We start from the raw sequence: 19,141 nt of genomic DNA, 5'->3' as shown, positions 1-19,141 counted from the left end.
AAGGACCTGGATATCAAATCAGAGACTCTGCATATGATAGAAGAAAAAGTTGGTTCTGATCTAGATATTGTGGGGTCGGGCTCCAAATTCCTTAACAGGACACCCATAGCACAAGAGTTTATGGCAAGAATCAACACATGGGACTTACTTAAACTAAAAAGTTTTTTCTCAGCAAGAGAAACAATAAGAGAAGTAAATAGGGAGCCTACATCCTGGGAACAAATATTTACCCCTCACACTTCAGATAGAGCCCTAATATCCAGAGTATACAAAGAACTCAAAAAATTAGACAATAAGACAACTAATAACCCAATCAACAAATGGGCCAATGACCTGAACAGACACTTCTCAGAGGAGGACATACAATCAATCAACAAGTACATGAAAAAATGCTCACCTTCTCTAGCAGTCAGAGAAATGCAAATCAAAACCACCCTAAGATACCATCTCACTCCAGTAAGATTGGCAGCCATTAGGAAGTCAAACAACAACAAGTGCTGGCGAGGATGTGGGGAAAAGGGTACTCTTGTACATTGCTGGTGGGACTGCAAATTGGTTCGACCAATTTGGAAAGCAGTATGGAGATTCCTGGGAAAGCTGGGAATGGAACCAACATTTGATCCAGCTATTGCCCTTCTCGGACTATTCCCTAAAGACCTTAAAAGAGCGTACTACAGGGATTCTGCCACATCTATGTTCACAGCAGCACAATTCACAATAGCTAGACTGTGGAACCAACCCAGATGCCCTTCAATGGATGAATGGATTTAAAAAATGTCGCATTTATATACCATGGAGTATTATTCTGCATTAAAAAATGACAAAATCATGGAATTCGCAGGGAAATGGATGGCACTAGAACAGATTATGCTTAGTGAAGCTAGCCAATCCCTAAAAAACAAATACCAGATGTCTTCTTTGATATAATGAGAGCAACTAAGAATAGAGCAGGGAGGAAGAGCAGGAAGAAAATATTAACATTAAACAGAGACACGAGGTGGGAGGGAAAGGGAGAGAAAAGGGGAATTGCATGGAAATGGAAAGAGACTCTCATTGTTATAAAAAACTACATATAAGAGGTTGTGAGGGGAAAGGGGGGAAAAAAACAAGGAGAGAAACGAATTACAGTAGACTGGATAAAAAGAGAAATGGGGGGGGAGGGGGGATATTAGAGGATAGGAAAGATAGCAGAATACAACAGTTACTTGTATGGCATTATGTAAAAATGTGTATGTGTAACTGATGTGATTCTGCAATCTGTATTTGGGGTAAAAATGGGAGTTCATAACTCACTTGAAACTAATGTTTGAAATATGATATGTCAAGAGCCTTGTAATGATTTGAACAACCAATAAAAAAAATAAAAAAAAGAGAAAATGCTCACTACAATCATTTGACAATGGTTGTTCTCATATGTGAATGTCATCTTGAATCATTCTCATAGGGAATAGATGAGCAGTTGTAATTCCACTACCTATGAGTCACCTACAATTAACACTGTCATATTTTCATGCAGGAATTTGAATAAAAAGGAATAAAACAACACTTATATCTTAGACAAAGAGGGGTCACATTACCTCAGCAATATAATTTTGTTGGTCTCCTCCCAAATCATCGGATACCACCTCCATTATGACTTTATAGCAATCTAGGGAAATATAGAGTAACTGTCTGTATATTGGTTTGCTGAAGAAACACTCCAGGGGCTTCTTAACTGTGGACCTGTGTCTAGAGTGTATGGAGATGGTTGTTTAACACACACAGGCTTAATTACTCCTGGGACATGATTGTTTCTGAATGGCAAGAGAAGGAGCATACCAGGAAACAAAACAAAATAGACAAAAAATTGAAGGAACTACAATGAGAAATTAAATATTCTACTGTTACACTAGAAGGTTTCAGCATTCCTTTATAACACTTGACAGATCCATCAGGAAGTAAAGAAAAAGTATACTTTTGAATCAATCATTTCTGTTATGGGTCAAATTACTTCCACGCAAATACATGTTTAAGTTCTAAACATGGTTAATTTAGAACTTAAACAGTACCTCCAAATTTTACTGTTTTTGAAATGAGAGTCATTGTGATCTTAGCAATTAAAGTTTCCTCTTTGAACAGGGTTGACCCATTCCCCAAATAGGGCATCTGTTCTCATGAAGATGGGGCACATTCATGAGAGACTAATGCCATGTGATGATGCAATCAGAGAGTAAAGTGCTGCAGTTGAAAACCAAGCAGATCAAGGATGGCCACCAAATCAGTAACAGTTAAGAATGGGCAGAAAAAATCCTTCCTTAAACTTTTCAGAAGTAGCATGTTTCTGCTAACAGGTCAATGTGGGATTCCTAGGGAATAGAGCTCTAAGACAGTACACTTGCATCACTTCAACCCATGAAAGCTGGTAGTTAGACATGGCAACCCTAGGAATTTACCAAAACCATTATCAATCACATAGATCTATTTGACATTTGTACAAATACTTCATACAACAGTGAGAGAATAAAATGTTTTCAAGTTAACATGAGGTATTCATCAAGATAAAATACATTTTGGCCCCAAACATTCCTTGGCATGTTCAGAAATTGTGCAAATTTGCTGTCAGGAGAAGAGAAGTTGGCAAATTGGAGGAAGGATGCACCCACGACAGTTCTTCAGTGCCAGACTTAGAAGGCAAGAAGACTGCTTCTCAGTGAGAGAGGAAATAAAGGAAGTCACCAAAACATAATCGTGAATGGAAAAAAATCATACAGGCATATAAAGTCAAAAACTCAAGCAAAAGAAATAATACATTACAAGACAGAAGCAAATTTAAGATAGAGAGAACCTTTATTTCTTGCAGCCCCACAACCTGTAATGCAAACAGCGTGAATACTCCTTTCTCCCAGGTGGGCAAAAGAGGAGTTTCACTAAAACTCACTAGTGGACACTCAGGGAGTCTTAGAGAATCTGAAACTTGGCTACATTAAACAAAGACAAAAAAAGAAAGTACATTTGATCCAAGCTGATTGTGGCAGCAGCAGCAGCAGCAGGAATAGTGGCACAGCTAGATCACAGAAAGAGGGAAAATGCACAGAAACAAAACAGACAGATTCAGTGTGAAAATCCTGAGATCATAGAGGCAACGTTTTCTTGGCTGAAGAAGAGGCTTCTTTGCACTGTGCACTGTACATGAAGGGAGATCTGTGATTCCTGCTGTCCCAAGAGAGCAAGGCAGGAGCCACCTTGACACAGCCAAGCTGATGCTGCCACTGCAGGAGCCAGGAGCTGGGAGATCTGAGCAGGTAGGTACACATGGACCTGAAAGGCACCTGCCACAGCACCTAGGCTTTGCCTGGCTGAGCTAGAGCAAAAGGCATGGAGAGCATTCTTCCCAGGGGAACTCAAGTCAGAGATGGGCAGGAAAGCTCTGGTCCTTTCCTCCTTGAGTCTGGTGCCTCCCAGGACCAGCTGAAGGGGATTGAGAATTTGAAGGAGCTGGTGTAAAAATGGGCTGCTGTGAATAGCTGCCCAGACCATAAGCCCAGGAAGCATGGAAAGGTTGCTCCACAGGCAGCAGAGTGGGTTGGGGGAAGCTGACTAGCACACCCATAGTTGGAATTAAGAACAAGATTCATAAAATAGATGTAGAAAAGCTAATGATTAAAAAGGAGAAAGAATTCATTTTAAAACCAAAGGAGAAACCTGGAATAGAAGGAACTTAGTTTCAATATTATAAAAGTCATATATGAGAAATCCAAAGCCAACATCACACTGAACAGAGATAAAAATGAACGGTGTTCCTTAAATATTAAGAACAAGAATGTCTACTTTTGCCAATTTTATTCAATGTATTTTTCTGAAGAAATGTCAGCACAATCAGGCAAAAGTAGGATACAATAAGAAAAATTCAAATGGTCCTCATTACCTGGTGACATGGTTCTATATTTAGAAGGCCCAGAAATTTTCACCAGAAGAATTCTAGAATTAATAAATTTAGCAATGTAGCAGGATAAAAGATCAACACAAATAAATCAATATTGTCACTATACTCCAACATTGATGAAACTGATATAGAATTCAAGAAAACCATTTATTTTATAATAATATAAAAAAGGCCCTGGGAATAAATCTACCAAACAGGATGTAAGATCTCTACAACAAAAAGTATAGAACACTGAAAAAGAAATGGAAGAAGACCTCAGAAGGGGCAAAGAAGTTCTGTGTTCTTGGATAGGCAGAATTAATATTGTCAAAGTGGCCATAATATCAACAGCAATATCCAGGTTCAATGAATTCAATACAATCTCCTTTAAACTACAATAATATTCCTTACAGTATTGAAAAACCAACCCTGAAATTCATTTGAGATGATGATGATGATAACAACAGTAATAATAATAATATTATATTAATTATTATATTTATTATTATTTTATAATAATAATAACAATTATTTGGCAAAGCAATTCTGAGCAAGAAAATATAATAACCAATCTTATATTTTACTACAGAGATGAGTAGCAAAAACAGTATCTTATTGAACTGAAAATAGATCTGAAGATCCTTGAATAGAATATACCACACAGAGACAACCCACCTGATACTTACATCCACCTGATACCAGACAACAGCACCAAAATATATGTTAGAGAGGAGATTATGGTTTAAACCAATAGTGCTGGGAAAACTGGATAAGCATAGAAATACCAGGAAGGAGAGGAGAAAGAAGGTACACTGACACAATGTTGGTGGGTCTGTAAATTATTATGACAACTCTGGAAAGCAATGTGCAGATTCCTGAAAAGCCCAAGAGTGGAACTCATAGGACTCAGCTATTACACTCCCTCCCTGCTTATTCTATAGAACTACAAGTCAGCATACTATAATGATACAATCACTTCAATGTTTGTAGCATTCACCATAAATACATTGTATGATCAACCCAGATGTCCATCAACAGTTGAAAGAACGAAGTGCACAAAATTAAAAGGTAACTAGATCTTTACTTCTGGAGCTATAGCACTGCTGAAAGACTCAAAGCATGTAAATTTGTATATGTTAAATAAAAGAAGAATTGGAACTCTGAATCAACTAGAATCATTATTGCAGAATGGACACAATTTCAAGATTTCCACAGTACCTTTGTTGGACTTTTCATTTGGCACAACACTGTTTGGTGGCCAGAGGCGGACTCCTCTGGACCAAGGCCTGTGTAAGTCTTCTGCCTTTGGGGGTTTCTTCCAACATGGGAGGCAACAGCCTGGGAAATGTGATAAAACAGAGCTGTTGACAAGATGCTAGCAAGAAAACACAGGGTCATCAATAATAATTCAAATAACAGTTCAACCAGTTTTAATTGATAAATGATCATTGTAAATATCTGGGGGTATAATTTGAGCTTTGAATTCAAGTATATATTTATACACTAATAGCATGCCCAGAAACTTAAATATTTCTTGTATTTTTTTGCTCTGTCATTTTCAACAACAAGAGGTGATAATTATGTTATCAGAAACAGGTCTGGGACACAAAGATAAATGCTGTATAATATCACTCTTTTGTGGAAACTGAAAAATTGATCATAGAAGTTGAGAGTAGAGTATTAGTTAGCAGAGCAGGGGAGACAATGTTACAGTTGAATATTAGAAAAAAAAGTTCTGATGTATTTTTTTTGCAGTCTGTTAACAGAGTTAAAAATAATAAAATCTGAGTCTCAGGTTGTGGCTCATTTGGAGAGTGCTTGCCTTGCATGTGTGAGGCATGGAGTTTGATTCCGAGCACCACATTTAAATAAATAAATAAATAAATAAAGGTCAACGAATAACTAATAAAAATTTTTAAAAATAACAAAAATTATGTTTAATAAATTTTGAAGGAGGGATTTGAATGTTATTAGATTTCACACTACTGAGTTCATTTTTCACCATTGGGGCAGCAAAGCACCTGAGTCAGATTGAGCTTTAGGATAACATTGCAATGTGTGAGGTCTACAACCCAACACAATATTGTGTGGTCAAAAAGAATTACTAAGGGGGAATCATAGAAAGGCAGAGGAAACAGTGACCATCAGCAGAGGCTGTGGTTATGTATGTGGCTTTTGTTTAAATCCTACCTCAAAAATTAAATACCTGTGCAGTTAAATAAACCCCTTCGCAATTGTTTGCAAAAAGTGTGCATCTGATCCACGTAATGCTGACAATGATCACATCCACGCATCCTTAAGAGGACTGGTGCTTCATATGGGTGCTAATGTGTCCTGTCATTAAATAGGACACCTCATTAAATGTGTGGAAAAATAAGCTCAATTGTTGACAGTGTTTGAACAGAGAGGTGACAAACAGAGGTCATCCTCCAGGGCAATGGGTAAAGAAAGTCTATTCCTCATTCTTTACAGATGGATATCTGTAAAGCTCATGGAGAATATCTGTGACCTCCTGTGACTCCATATCAGCCTAAAGAGATGGGTGGAGCAGAGTCTGTTCACCACAATTTTGAGTTTAGGTGTTTGTAATTTAGAGATTTTATGTGACTTGCCCAGATTCACAAGAATGATGAGCAGTGGATGTGGGACAGGAATGTAGCTATTTACCTGGGACAAGTAATCCCTGAGCATTTGAGTCCTCTAGCATATATCCTAGAACCAGGAAGCCAGAACTCTTCTCAGTGCTTTTCAAATACTCCTTCCTTCAGGCCTCTTTGGCATGAGGTTTCAGTAGCAGACACCATGAAAAATGTTCAAGTTATAAACCTGGGCTCCTGTCTCTTCATTACAATTACTGACTTTAAAATGATGATTTCATGCAAATGAAGCCTATCTGAAGGTCAATGGTAGAGTCCACACTTGTAGCCATCCTCCCCCAGGGTCGTCTCACTGCCAGCTGCCTCCCAGTGAGCCTTCCTGATGAGCAGTTGACCATCTAAATCATCAGAGTTCTCTGGGGCTCACCAACTGTTTTGAGAACTTAGGACATTCTAAACCAACTGCCACTTGATGGCTGTGCCCAGAATGAAGTTTCCTTGTGCTTTTCCCACCTGGATGGCCTGTTAGTGAGGATTAATCAGGGAAATGGATACTCTGGGCTGATGCTTTGTTGTTTCTATGTCAGAAGCTGGCCTGCCCCATGTCTGCAGTCTAATACTCTGAGCCATCATCTGAGCAGTCAGACAACGCCTGGTTGAAATGTCATTTCTCCAGATGCACCAGCTCTGATTAGGCATATTCCTGCTCCTGGCTTTCAAAGCCTTTTCCTAGATCCTGCATGGCCAGGGGCCAGAGACTTATCTGCCTAGATGGAACCACCACTAACTCTAACCTGTGAACCTCCACCAATGGATCCTGCCCCTGTAGACCACTGAGGCCCTCATTTCCTCCATTATCAGACATCCACTCCACTGACCTACCTCAAGGCACTGTCCTTTTTGCCTCCTTCCCAGTAGTCCCCAAACACCTGGGATCCTGTAGTCATCAACCAATTGAAAACTTTTCCTGAAATCTCAGTCCTCTTTTCTTTTACAAATGTCTTGATTTAGACTTCTCTAACATTATTTTTAGATGTTCATATACATTGAGATGGGTTTGGTTTCTAATTGCCCTGTCATGGGATGTATATTGCCTTACTCTCTCTCACTTTATTTCTTCATCTCATGAAAGAAAGGTGGGTGTCCTCCTCCTGTAATTCACTTTAAGAGCACACATGTTATTGGCATTAGGAATGGTTCATTTTCTAAATTTAGAAAAACATTTTCAGTAACCAGGTCAATAGAACAAGCAAATATATGAATTGAGTGATAAAACAATATCACCAAATACTTTAATCTCAGGAGAGAAGATTCAGTGTTGAAGATGAAAAAATCAAGAGGAAAATATATTCAGTAAACATTAACTGCCCTTTGAAGAAACAGCCTTGAAAATATCACTGACAACATACCTTCCCCGCAGCAGTTTAGATTTCCCATGGTCGACCAAGAACTCAAAACCTCCCTAGTCTTCTCCAACCTTAACTGACAGCACCTCGCTCACCACATCAACTGAGTGGAAATGGAAGGTAAGATGTGCATCCTAAATTACCACAGTGACTGGACAACATGGAACTTTAATTGTGAGCACATGCTACATTCTGAGCTGCTACTGTTCTCATAGTAAGTGTATTTTCATGTCCAAGTGTGTTGTTGAATAGTTTGTGAATTGCTTCAAAAACTGAAACCTAGTCCCACATATTAATATTTCTTGTTTATGAAAATAAGTTAAATTAGGAAAAAAGGATTTACTCCCAAAATTATTTCATTGATCAAAAAATCATGGGATGAAAGGGACGCATAGCTATAGTTTTGAGAATCAAAGAAGATTTCATTCTTGGCTTTTAATTCTAAACCTACACATGTCTCAATCTTTCTGAACCTCCAAACATTTGTAGATAGAAAAAATTAAAAAGTCTTTTTGATTCAGAATGAAAATATATACAAAGTATTATCCTTTAGGAGTTAAAGAAATTTTCAGGAAGGAGAAATTTTAAGATCACATCCCCCTTATTTTAAATTTGAAAACAAATCTATTTTCTATTTAGTAGGATTTAATCCAGTCATTTGAATTAATCTTCCTCTTCCATGACTCCTGCTGTGGAATTCATTCTTTTGCTTCTCATCCTATCCTGTCATCTCATACCACAAAAACTCATGGTTGAACATGCACATGGTGAGGTCTATACAAACAATGTATGCAATGCCTTCACGTTGTAAAAGCTATCTATGCTAAATCCAAGGCCCATATTATTACTAAATGAGAAAAAGAGAAAACATTCCCTCTAAGGAAAGAAACAAGACAGGGATGCCCTTTTTGAAACTCTAGTCAGAGCAATCAGACAGATGAATGTAATTAAAGTGATTTGCATAGAATAAGAACTCAAATCATCACTATTTGCTGATGACATACTTCTATATTTAGAAGATCCAAAAAATTCCTCCAGAAAGCTTCTAGAACCAATAAATACATTCATCAAATTAGGATATAAAATCAATACCCATGAATCAAATGCATTTCTATATATAAGCGATTTATCCACAGCAAGAGAAAGTAGGAAAACTTCCCCATTGACTCTAGACTCAAATAAGTGGAATACTTGGGAATCAATCTAACAAAAGAAGTACAAGACCTCTACAATGAAAACTATAGAACACTAAGGAAAAAAATTGAAAAAGATCTTAGAAGATGGAAAGATTTCTCATGCTCTTGGATAGGCAGAATTAATATAGCCAAAATGGCCATACTACCAAAACTTTTTCAAAGATTTAATGCAATTCCTATTAAAATTCCAACGACAGTTTTTCCTTTTAAATTAAAAGCACCAGGAAAAGGCTAATGCTCTCCTACATGGGGTCTTTCCCCTGGGGTCTCTCCTGACCCTCTTTTTGGCTTTGGCTTATGCTTTCCCTCAGGGAAGTCTTTCCCTGTGGACCTTCAGGACCTTCTTTTTGCTTGGGGCTTTTTCTATCTCCCAGGTTGCATATGCCTGGGTGGTTCTCAGGATATTCTGCCTGGCCCCAGCAACTCAGCCAACTCTGGACAAGGCAACTCTGGGAACTCTGGACACACCGGTAACTCTGGACACATTGAAGAGCCATTCCCTCCTGGCACTCCACTGGAGCCCACAAGCCGGTGGATAGGTCACTAGACTAGGCACCTGGGGTGCAACTGCTGCCACTGCTGGGGCTGTTGCTCCTGCTGATTCTGATTCCATTACTACAGGGGCTTGTAGAGATGTTGAGTATGGGCATCCCACTGGGATTGGCACTGAATGGGGCACATACATTTTCACATGGGGTTGCATTGCCTGGAGCCAAGGACATGGGTGTCCTGGCACATAAAGCAAAGGTGCTGGGGCTGGCATCTGGGCCTCCAAATGTTGCATGCCCTTTGCTCCATGCACTACCACCTCTGCCTGCTCCTCTTCTTCCAGGGACCATGCCACAGCACCATGCTGTTGGGCTCCCATAACAGGTACAACCTTTGAGGGCAATGGATCTTCCAAGACTGACCTCTCAGCTTGAAGTAGCCTCTCTCATAGCACTTCACACTCATCCATTGCCTGTTGCAAGACAACCTGAGTGAAGTGCAGCTGAGTAGTAGCATCATCACGGTCCTCAGACAGCCGCTGCAGCTCAGACACCAAAGCCCAGCAAGACGCCTCACCTTCCTCCAGTTGATCCTGCAGCAGAAAGGCACGATGCCCCTGCTGCTCCTGCTGCCTGGCCACTGCTTGCACGCCCAGGGCAAGGGCACTTCAGGTGCATTCCCTCTGAGGTCTCGAGGCACCTGAGAGTCCACCACCACAGTGCGAAGCCACTCCTCTACCTTGTTCCAGGAATGAGAGCGAAAGGCCATGGAGAACTCTGGGCCACCACTGTTCAGGAGAGCTTCATTGTTAATGAATCGGACCACCTCCTTGTGGAGAAAGCCACTGGCATTGTCGCCAAATTCCACTGCCATGGCTGCTGTGGGCTTTATTTCTTAATTTCATGAAAATAAGGTGGATGGCCTCCCCCTGTTTATTTATTCACTTTTCTATTAAAATATTTATTTATTTTAATTTGTTATATATGATGGCAGAATGCAATTCCTTTCATATTAGACGTAGAGAGCACCATTTTTCAACTCTCTGGTTGTACAAAAAATATTTCCACACCATTCATGTCTTCCTATATGTACTTAGGGTAATGATGTCTAACTCATCCCACCATCATTTGTACCCCTATGCCCTCTCCATTCCCCTCCTTTCCCTTTGCCCTATGTAAAGTTTTTCCATTCCTCCCATGCCCTGCTATCATGATTATGAGTCAGAATCCTCATATCAAAAAAAGCATTTGGCCTTTGGTATTTTTGGATTGGCTTACTTCACTTAGAATTATATTCTCCTACTCCACCCATTTATTTGTAAATGCTATTATTTTATTCTCTTTTAGTTCTGAGTAATATTCCATTGTGTATATAAATAAAAGTTTCTCTGTGTATTCATCTACTGAAGGGTATCTGGTTTGGTTCCACAATTTAGCTATTATAAATTGTGCTGCTATAAACATTGATGTGTCTGTGTTCCTGTAGTAAGCTGTTTTTCTTCTAAGCCAAAGAGTGGGATAGCATGGTCAAATGGTGGTTATGTTGCAAGTTTCCATGAAATCTCCATACTTACTTCTAGATTGGCTACACCAAATTAAAGTCCCACAAGCAATGTATGAGTGTGCCTTTTCCCCTACATTCTGGCCAACTTTTATTGTTGTTTGTAATCTTGATGGCTGCCATTCTGATGGGAGTGAGAATCTTAGAGTACTTTTGATTTGCATTATATCTCTACCAATGAATGACAGTCTTCATATAATTAGAAAAAGAAATCATAAAGTTCATTTAGAAAATTAAGAGGCCTAGAATAGACCAAGCAATCCTCAGCAAGAAGAATGAAGCAGAAGGCATCACAATACCAGAACTTAAACTATACTATGGAGCAACAGTATCAAAAACAGCATGGTGTTGGTACCAAAGGACACATGTGGAACAATAACACAAAAATACAAGACACAGAGATGAACCCACATAGATATACTTATCTCATAGTAGACAATGGTGCCAAAAATATACATTGGAGAAAACATAACCTCTTCAATATATAATGCTGGGAGAACTGGAAATACATATGTAGCAAAATGACATTCAACCACTATCTTTCACCTGCACAAAAATCAACTGAAAGTGGATCAAAGACTGACAGTAGAACAGAGACCATGCATCCAATAGAAGAAAAAGTTCGCTCAAATCTTCATCACATTGGCTCAGGACCTGACTTCCTGAACAAGACTTCTAAGTGCAAGAGGTAAAATCAAGAATCAATAATGGGATGGACAGACACTAAAAACTTCTCAGCAAAGGAAACAAGCAATAACGTGATGAGAGATTCTACAGAATGGGAAAAAGCCTTTACCACACAAACCTCAGATAGAGCACTAATCTCTAGGATATATGAAGAACTTAAAAACCTGAACACCAAAAGCCAAATAACACAATCAATAAATGGGCTAAGGAACTGAATAGATACTTCATGGAAGAAGAAATAGAACCAATCCACACACATTGGAAAAAATGTTCATCATCTCTAACAATGAAAGAAATGCAAATCAAAACTACTATAAGATGTCATCTCACTCCAGATTGGCAATGTATCAAAAATATAGTCAATAACAAGTGTCATGAAGGATGTGGGAAAAATTTACATTCATATATTGCTGGTGAGACAGCAAATTGTTCCAGCCACTATGTGAAGCAGTATGAAGGTACCTCAGAAAACTTGAATTAGAAGCACCCAGCTATCCCACTCCTCAGTTTATACCCAATGGACTTAAAATCAGCATACCAGAGTGTTGCAGCCACATCAATGCTTAGAGTGGCTCATTTCACAGTAGCTAAACTGTGGAACCAACCTAGATGCCCTTCAACAGATAAATGGAGAAAGAAAATGTGGTACATATACACTATAGAATATTATTCAACCTAAAAGAAGAATGAACTTATGGCATTTGCAGGTAAATAGATGGAACTAGAGAATATCATGCTAAGTGAAATAAGCCAATCCCCCAAATCCAAAAGCTGAAAGTTTTCTCTGATAAGCTATTGCTGATCCGTAATGGGGCTGGGAGGATCAGATAGAATCAGAAAGGCACTTTGGTTTGTGTTGAGGGAACTGAGGGGAGAAGTGGGGCTGTGGGGATGGGAAGGGCAGTAGAAAGAGACAGACATTATTACCCTGTATACATGTATGATTACACTACTGGAGGGACTCTGCCACATGTAGTGCCAGAGGAAGAAGTGGTGCTCAATTTGTGTACAATCTGTCAAAATGCATTCTATTTAAAAAAAAAAAGAAAAAAAAGAAAGAATAAAGAAAAAGACCCAGGGCTGGGGATGTGGCTCAAGCAGTAGCACGCTCGCCTGGCATGCGTGCAGCCCAGGTTCCATCCTCAGCACCACATACAAACAAAGGTGTTGTGTCTGCTGAAAACTAACTAACTAACTAACTAACTAACTAACTAAATAAATAAATACATATTAAAAATTCTCTCTCTCTCTCTCTCTCTCTCTTTAAAAAAAAGAAAAAGACCCCAATATTTAGAAGATAAAAAATTTATTTGGATTCTCAGAGGTCTCCCACATCACAATCCATAAACAATTGACTTCATTCCTTAGGTCTTGAGGAAAGCGTGAACATCATGGCAGAAGAGTGTGGTGGAAGAATTCAGTTCAAGACATGATCACAGAGAACTGGGGACTTAAGCTCTTCTGGGTTCTGTTGTTTGAGCCTCTAGGGGCCATTCTCTGGAGGAACAGGTGGCAGTGACAGGTCTACTCACCCCTGTGCACTCCTGTTGTGTCTGTTGGTGCCCTCCTTGTTCTGAAGGCCTAGCATGGAGCAGGAGGTGTTGAAACCTGCTGGTTGCTACCTGGGAGGAGAAGCTGAACTCTGAAGGCAAGGCTGACAAACACTGGCGCTACCACCAGGAGAATTAGCTCTACAACATAGGGACCTGGGCCCCATGGGCAGTGCTGCCTCTGCTTACACCAAAGAAGCTGTGGACACCAAGGGGTGGATGATCCACAAAGGACTCAGACCTGGCTTCTGCTTCTGCTGGTACCAGTGCCCAGCATATTCATTGGCAAGGCTGTCTCCAGAGCTGACTATGATGTCCATCTGTCCCAGAGCAACTGACACCAAGGCCAGCTGTGTCAGCTCAAAGACAGACACAGAGCCTGTAAGAGAGGAGACAAGAGGGTGCCTGAGGATAAAGGTCCCATTCCAACATTCCATCCTGAGGCTCTTCCTGGGCTAAGTCAGGGTATGGGGTGGGTTCTATTTAGGGTCCTGTAAAGGGTGAGACTAGGGACAGGACTGACCATGTCATCTGTGCAGAGAAAGATGGAAGTAGGATGGGGAGCCAGGCCAAGTTGGAAATTTCCCAGAGCTCAAATACCTGATGTCCAAAGCACACCTGGTCCCCTCAAATCATCTTATGCTCTCTCATGATTCTGGGAGCAACTAGCACTTGGTGATAATGCCAACTTTTTCCTCTCATGGAACAGCTGATTCGGGACTACTGGGGAGCCTTCTTGTGAGCATTGGGGTTCAAGAGAAGGCAAAGGGGGAGTGTTGGAGCCTCAACTTCCTCCATCTGCTGTTTTGGGCATAGAATCAGTCTTAGTCTCCAGGGACCCAGGTCAGAGGTTCCTTCCAGGAATTGACCCATGACTACTGTGCTGACCCTACTGGGCTCTCATATGCCCTAGGCCCAGCTCAGTAAGGCTGTTGACCTTCCTGAAGCCTATCCAGGATGGAGCTGGGCAGCTGAGACCACTGATAAAATCTTACTCAGTAGAAAACCCACCTTGTCCTCCTACACTCTGGGTCACCCCATTCACTTGTGTCCACTGATTGCGATTTTGTTGCAATGTGACACTGCTAAATTTCAGTCTGTTTTTGAAATGAGTTAATAACTGGCATTATCTTTATTAAGCAATCTCCTGCTTTTGTTGATTCTTCACATTATCTAGTGTAACTTCATAGGTGGTGTCTGTTACTCTCTTTGGGAGCCTCCTTACCACAGTAGACTGTCAACTGTCATTGGGAATTTCTTATTTTCCCCTCCCATTGCTTCAGTGTTGTACATAATAGTCCAAGTACCAAAAACCAGACTTGCCTAAGGAATGCACTGAGTCCCCATGGTTTCTGGGAATTATGTCAGCATTGAGGTTGCACAGAGCTAAGCTCTAGAGGGTAGTAAGGCATCCCTCTAATCAGAGAAATAATGTCATGAAACCAGAAAAGCCTTACAATCACAGCATTAACCAGAAGTAGATGAGATCCATGTCTGACAATAATCACTTTGACTAAACAAGGAAACACATGTGGGCTCAGCAAGGGTGTATATATGGTGAGTACTCAGCCGGTTCATCCTACTGCCTGTAGGGGCACTGGCCCAAGTAAATCCTGCGTGGCTCAGGGCCTGGGAGGGTGGCAAGATCTGTTCCCTTTGGCTGCTTAGAGTCTAGCAGCAGAAATACTCCAGATTTTAATCAACAAAAGTAGCCTGTTTGTGACCCTTTTTGTGTGTGTGATGTTTGATTTATTCATCTTTTTAAAAAGCGCTTATGGAAAAACAAGCAGATTTTTGTTTCTAAGAGTTAAAAGTACTCTTCAAAAAATTAAATAAAAGAACATGGATTACATGTTTTTCTCATAAGCACTTAAATGAGTGAATGCACCACAAGGAAGCTATCACAGGCACATTGGGATACTCAGGACTGCAGCTTAACCCAGCTGATGGTCACTGTGGGTGGGGGTCTGCACTTGGGTACAGAATTGGGTTTCTGTTTATACCCAGGGGTGCAGGAGGTGTACAAGACTCACATTCACATTAGAATACCAACAACATCCTCTGGATACATGGTAGACTCTGCCTCACAGCTGAATTAGAGTTGCAGAACATGAGGTGACTGGAGGATATCAGTGGCCAGTGTACCCTGTTCCCTCAGTGACCATGGATAACTTAGTACCACAGGGCAGAAGGTAAGAAAACCAAGGCAGCAACACCTGGCCTTGACTCAGGGGACCAGAGGCCACGGCCTACAACCAGCACCTTTCTGTCCCAGGAGGTGGGCTGCAGGAGGCATTGACAGCACTGGCTCTGTCTACGGTCAGTGCCCTGACTGGGCTGCAGCTCCTGGATGGCAGGTGTGGGGATATGCAAGGCAAATGAGCACTGAGCTCTGGCCAAGTTGTCTGTGGAACAAACCACCCAATTGCTGTACTTATTCACTTCTGTGCACAAATCAAGAAAAGGACAGTTAAAATGCTCATGCGGTGTGATCTCTTAGAATCATGATCAAAAGAGGAGAACAGCAGCTCTCCTACAAAAAGAGGTTTTTGTAGATGTTAGAATCACCTAGTGACTGCAGGAGACTGGACACAGAAGGACTGGGCTGCAGAGAGAGCCACTGTCTCAATGGGGTCTCAAGAGGCACACACTGGCTGGTCAGTTTGCTTCCTAGTCACTGTGCTTAGAAACATTTTACTAATCCAAGGCTGTGATTACAATTTTAAGAGGAACTGCTCTGGCTGCCAGGGACCATCGTGTCTTTTATTAAAAGCATTGTTCTGACAGACACTAGGGCATTTTAGTGCTTCCTAGAAGGCGGCCACTGCCTCCTCAGCCTTGAGCATCTGAACTACCGACTGACCAGAGTTCCAGCCAGGGTGACCCTCACTGTGAGGTTAAGAATCAAACTGCATGTCTAGCAATGGCTCCTGAGTGGACCACAGAAAGCTGCAGTTAGGAACACCCTCCAAAATCAAAAGACAACATTTTCCAAAAATATTTTTTACAGCAGTATAACTAATTTACAAAAAACTACAAAAATCATATTTACCAGGACACATCTGTTAAATAAAAACATCATGTTAGTGTTCATTTGTGCAGGGCTATGTACAAGGATTCTGGTTCTTGCTCTCCATAGAACAATAGCCCATGCCCACTGGGGCCCAGCCTTGCAGGGCTGCAGGGAGGACAGCGGAGGCAAAACAGACCCAACACACATTGGCACCCTGCCCGCCCTGTGTCCCCCCAAACTTACCCTGGCATCATCCAATGTTCCTGGAAGCCCCATGGAGGCCAGTGGGAAACAGGGCTCAGCCTCCCCAGTCAGGGTGAGCAGTGACGACTCCTTTGAGCAGAGCATCCAGGCAGAAATAGAACCATTTCTGAATGAGAAAAGACAACATGAAAACCCAAAGTGTGACAGATCTGTAGATAAGAAAGCAGACTCCAATGAAAATTCTGCCCAATCCACACTGAAATCCACCCAGGAGCCCCCTGTCATGCGCTGCCTGCCACAGTCTAATGGAGCCTGTTAGGAGTTCCTCTTCCATGAACTTTCCAGTGAGCAAAGATGAGCACAGCACCCAGCAGCCTCAGGCCTAAGGTTACCACAGAGCTGAGAACCTGGGCAGCACAGGCCTGCTGTCCCCAAATCCCAGGCAGCACAGAATAGGGGCACAGGCAATAGGAACTGCGGGGCTGATGGGAGGGGCAGCAGCTCCAGGACCCTGGACCCCCAGCACAAGGTCTCTAACTCCAGCAGCGATGATGGCATCCAAGAGGCCATCCAGCTGTGTAAGTTGGAGAAAACCAGGAAGGAGGCCAGCAGAAAAGCCACAAAGAGCCCAGCTCAGCAAGAAAGGGCTGAAAGTTGCTAGAAGCCTGGGCACCTCACTGAAAAGTGCCTTCCCTGAAGCTCCCAGGAGAACACCCAGCAAGAGGAACTCAGCAGTCCCCAGGGACACAGACCTCATCCCAAGGAGCTTGGACTCTTACCACCTCTCCAAGTCACCAAAGGATGCCAAAGCTGCTGCACCTCCAGGAAGCACCACCACCAGGAGGGAGCCTATGGAAGTGACCTTGGCGGGGCAGACACTTCTGCTGAGCAGATGTGCACTGAAGCAATCCAGGGTGTTTCCAAGACCACCCGTGGAGGGCAGCAATGGACCTGCATCTGTGAGCACACTCTTCTGCTCCTCCAATATGCCTTCCCATCTAATGGGAACAGCAGCTTTGTGGACCATTATGACAGCATAGAGCAGGAGATCCAGATGTTTTTGGCTCTGAAGGCAAATTCAGGAAGCCTGCTGCTGAACTGGCAGAGATGCCTTCCCATTCATCCCTGGCCTCTCCTTCCATGGCCACTCACATCATCCCTTAAGGCTCTTTGATCATGTTAAGTAACAGGTGGAGGAGGGGAGAGTTGGGTCCGTTCCCTGGATGAAGGATGCACAGCCTCCTTAAGGAGACTCTGCAGAGTGCTCTACAATCTTATTTGCCTCAGGGCCTCAGGTATGATCATGGGCCTCAACTTGTTTAAGTGAAAGGATCCTATTTGATTAAGGGATATTTATACACCTACCTTCCAGAGATCCCTTCTAAGGTACCTGCACCTCAGCTTTGTGTCTTGTGTGATTTTCAGCCCTACGAAATCTACTCAGGCTGATACCTGAGGCCAGGTTCCTCCAGTGCCTTTCTTAGGTGAGTCTTGTTCTATGTCCTGGAGAGACCCAGAGATTCGGCCCTCAGACTCAGGTTATAGTCCAGGGCATAGGATGGACTCTCCTGACTTCCAGTTCAATGCCTGACTCTTAATCTTCTGTTCTAAACCCCCACCCTGGCCTTCTCTTTGTCTCTCCTGGGTAGCTCTACCCTCTGACCTGGAGTAGTACCTCTGCTGCTATCTGTTGATGGAGGAGACCAAGAGCTTGCCTTTCCCTCTAGATGACACCAAGAGCCTCGTGTCACCTGCAGTAATGTGGACAGGAGTGCTGCCTCACTGTGCCAGCTGCACCCTGTCCTGCACAGCACAGAGAGGTAGCTTCTGTCCCATGCATGGAAGGACACTGGTGTATTTCCTGTAACTGAGTCTTAGTATGAAAATCTGTCTCTAAGCCTTGTGTTTAATAGAAAGTAGAGCCTATTGAATAAACTATAGCTATTCTTTAATGTATCCAGGGCTACAGAAATTTTTGTGACACACTTTGGTGCATTTACCACCTTCACATTTTATGCAAGAATCAAGACTGATGCTTTCCTCTCCTCCAATAGCAGTAGTAGCAATGTCATCAGAACAGGTGTTGCTCTGGCACAGCAGGACAACTGTGTGTATATCACCATCACCATCACCATCACCATCACCATCTTCTTCCTCCTCCTCATTATCACCTCTGCTACAACTATTTTACTCCACCACACACATTTGCAGTGCATAGTGGAGGACTTCCGCATCAACTCAGTGTGTCCTTTTTTCAAACTGGGGACTTCCTTCCCATCTCTATGGGGGAAGTGTTCTCCCACCACACATAAAAACAACTATTTGTTGATCTCATTTTCCAAATTTCTCTAGAGGAAGGTCAAGACTCCAAGAATCATCTCACTCACTGAGATCTAGGGGAGACTTTTTTCAATTAATGAGACGAGACCCTTTCTATTATTATATCATTTAATTTGAAAACAATATTAAAAAGCCATACATGTAGATATAGTTGAGGCCCAAGGAGACTCTATTGACAGGATAACTGAGAACATTTCT

The sequence above is a fragment of the Ictidomys tridecemlineatus genome, chromosome 2 (assembly GCF_052094955.1).
Source record: "Ictidomys tridecemlineatus isolate mIctTri1 chromosome 2, mIctTri1.hap1, whole genome shotgun sequence".
Classification (NCBI taxonomy): domain Eukaryota; kingdom Metazoa; phylum Chordata; class Mammalia; order Rodentia; family Sciuridae; genus Ictidomys; species Ictidomys tridecemlineatus.
Note: the sequence above shows the minus strand (reverse complement) of the source record.